At 35.5% G+C, this 3,534-nt stretch overlaps 1 long non-coding RNA gene across 1 annotated transcript; it reads right to left on the reverse strand.

The window, feature by feature from the left end:
- Positions 1-2,691: 2,691 nt before the first annotated feature.
- Positions 2,692-3,234, reverse strand: LOC139780717 (uncharacterized). Its single transcript, XR_011720316.1, has 2 exons — positions 2,914-3,234; positions 2,692-2,834 (listed from the first exon to the last, which is right to left on the reverse strand). It is a non-coding gene; the product is annotated as an uncharacterized lncRNA (long non-coding RNA).
- Between the last annotated feature and the right edge of the window lie 300 nt (positions 3,235-3,534).

A 3,534-nucleotide genomic window follows, 5' to 3' on the forward strand; every position in this document is an offset into this window, starting at 1 on the left:
TGTTGTTTGTGGATTTTATCGGCGTGGCCCATAAATGTAGCAAGATCCGTGACGTCAGTATCATTGAGGTTTAATTGAATGCAATGCGCGGCTATATGTTTCCGTAAGGTTGTACCACGCAGAGTAGCTGGACAACTGGCGTTACACTCTCATGCAAATTCCCGCATTAAAATACAGGCTCTAAGGTATCTATATCTATGTTCAAACCAGGTAATCCAAATATGTAAGGATTTCTTTTTGGTATATTAGCTTCTTTTCGAAATTTCAAAATTAAAGTGACGCATTCGAAAAGATCGTTTGGCAATAAAACGGGGACAGTCCGCCCCAATTTACCCCTTATACAGAATCGAACATATTTTTGTGCAATTTCTCTGTCCTCTATGGATAATGAATTATATATATCAGTGTACATATTTTCATTTAGTTTTTCATAATTTTCGAAATCTTGAATGAGGACTCGTTCTATTTTTCCTGCTCGTCGCCTATTAAAGACGTGCATTGAAGTTAATGTCACTTTTGCCAGAGAAACCCACTTCTCGTATGAAAAAGATTCTTTTAATGCTGTGTAAGCTTCTATTCTTTTTTTCGTTAAATATTTATGTAATGTTTGGATATCTTCTAATGACGGCAGATTTACTTTTTTGTGTCTCTTATGCATTGATTGTGTCTCTAAGACAGTCTTATTCACACTCGTGCCAACATCTACAATTAATAGCTTTAGAAAATCTTTAACTAATTTCTTTTTCGCTTCATCTTCTCTCTTGATACATTCGGTAATGAGAAGATTAACTATGTATTTAACAAGGGTTGACAAATTAGCTGCTACTGCAGGAGTTTTGTAAGTTGTTGTTCATCGTCGTATTTAGCTACTCTATTAATGGCTGAAATGCAATCGTCATATACCTTAGGATGATAGAGCGACTTCTATATTTTTATTTATCTCCTTCAATGCCAAAAGAAAACGTCCAAGAACGCGCAATCGCGCTCTTATCATGTCATGTTGATGTTGAGCTTTATATTTCACACACAGCTTATTAGCATATAAGATCAATAATTCATCATATCTCACAATTCGTGTTATTATATCATCTCGCATCACAGGAAACACCATATTTCTTAAAGTCTCATTTGCTAGAGGATGTATTCTATTTGTAATTTTTCTGCCCATAACCATAATGCTTTTATTTTTTCGAAAATCTTTTTTATAACATTGTCGAGCATGATGACGTATTGTGCTTTTGGCGTAGAAAGCTTGACATTTCGCACAAGCAGTAAAATCAATCGCAGTTTTATTAACTTTTTCATTTGGACGTCTGGATACAATAAGTTCTCCGGTATTAATTTCAGAATTGGTATTAAATTTGAAATTACCCATCTTTCGTAAGTTACTTATTATTTGCTTCCTTTCTGGATTTGTTTTTGGTAGAACGGCAAATTTTTTTACCTCAGGCTCATTATAGTGGACGTTCTGCAAATGACGTGCGAATTGCGATTGCAACTTCATGCAGAAAGTACAATTCTTTTTGGTGGATTTTATCTTAGAATTTTGAACGTGCATTAATTCGTCATTGCATGAAGATGTGCCAACAATATTAGTTTTTGATTCATTGAAACTAGAAGCGGATGATATAGTTTTGTTTGAAATATTATTATGTGGAGATTCACTATTATGTGAAGAATCACTATTATGTGAAGAACTTTGTTCTGAAGGTACGTATTCTGATTCTTCATCGCTATATTTTTTTTCGTTATCTGGTAAAAATAAAATTAGTTAAATACAGCACTGGTCAAAAGTATTGCATCGCTTATGGAAAGGAAAGTCGTTACTCTAAAGGCTATTCTACAATTGCGTAAACGTGGTCGTAAGTAGTTGTAAGAGTGTTGTACGGCGTAGTTGTAAAGCGGTACTTCCGGTTGTAAAGCGTGTTGTGGAAGATGGTTGAACTTCATCTTTCACAACTACGCCAGATGTGAACGTAAGAGCCAACCAATCAGAGTGCTGTTTTTCACGTGATCACGTCGCGCCGGTCGCGCCGGTCGCGCCGCATTGTTTATGTCGAAATGCGAAATACACGTGAAGACCGTTATAAAGATCTCAAGTTGGAAGTATACATTTTAATATTATAGTGTTTCTGGTGTTCATCATGGAATGCGAAGAAAGTGCTCAGTTTGAAGATGAAACTTGTTTAAACTTGATATCGTGTAGAGAATTGATTGGGTTAGTAAAAGCAAACGAATTCTTGTGGCAAAAACGGTGCATTTCACATAAAGACCAACAAATAAAAAGTTTGTGCTGGACGAGTATCGGAAATGCTTTGACCACTGTACTTTCCGGTAAGTTAACGGTGAAAATCGAGTTGCAAATGTAACATTTTTAAGGTTGAGTACCTATCAATTACTACTATATGCTACCCTTTTTCTCTTTGTTACAATTTTTCGGTATGTTAAATAATTTCAAACGGCCAATTTCGAGCTATTACCAGATGTTAGAAAAATATTTAATACATTCAATAATAGTATACAGACTTGTTTACGTTTCGTGCCTTACTTGGCCTTCTTCAGAACAATAAAAAAATTATAAAGAAAAACGCATTACAATATATCGCATTATTCTACGAACAAAACGAATCAATTCGATCCAACGCCACAATTTACATTAATCCGGTCTCACCCAAGTAATTGGACAATTAGTCATATTGAAGTCAGAAGTATATTGTCAATTATTCGTCAATCTACACGCAGAATCGGTCGTTTCCTTCGCTGCATGACACTTATGCGTCCATGAAACCCGTATAGATGTGAGATCCTTTGTCGCCAGACCATCTTAGTGGCAACTATATCAAAGTTAGAACTTATATAGGACCAAAACGAAAATTTGATTAAAAACGAGTTTAGCCTTAAAAACGGACTCACATAAGCGGTCGATGAAACAAAGAACTAGGGTGAATTCCTTCCATCGTCTCACAAAGCGTGTGTTCGTCGCGAAGGATAACAGACGACTGAGACAATACCCGCATCGCAAGGGCACAATAACCAATGATCATTGTTATTAACAGAACGTTTAAGATAACCGATTCAAGATATCAAAATAGGCATCGTTTAGTAGTTCCGTGTCCTTATTTAAATTTATACCATTAGTTTGTTCTTTAATATGTATTATTTCTGCGGTTAATCTCTTTTTGTAATTATGCTCAATTTCTAAGATGCGTGCATTTTCCCAGTCAAATGAATGATTGAATTTTGTGGTATGTTCTGAGACAACCGAATGTTTGGACTCGTCTAATCTTATATTGCTTTTATGTTTCTTTAATCTGGTTTGTAAGTTCACGCTTTGTGAGACGATAGAAGGAATTCATCCTAGTTCTTTATTTCATCGACCGCTTATGTGAGTCCGTTTTTAAGGCTAAAGTTGTTTTTAATCAAATTTTCGTTTTGGTCCTATGTAAGTTCTAACTTTGATATAGTTGCCACTAAGATGGTCTGGCGACAAAGGATCTCACATCTATACGGGTTTCATGGACGCATAAGTGTCAT

The sequence above is a fragment of the Temnothorax nylanderi genome, unplaced genomic scaffold, assembly GCF_030848795.1.
Source record: "Temnothorax nylanderi isolate EJ_2023f unplaced genomic scaffold, tnyl_v1.0 TNYL_tig0293_pilon, whole genome shotgun sequence".
Taxonomy (NCBI): domain Eukaryota; kingdom Metazoa; phylum Arthropoda; class Insecta; order Hymenoptera; family Formicidae; genus Temnothorax; species Temnothorax nylanderi.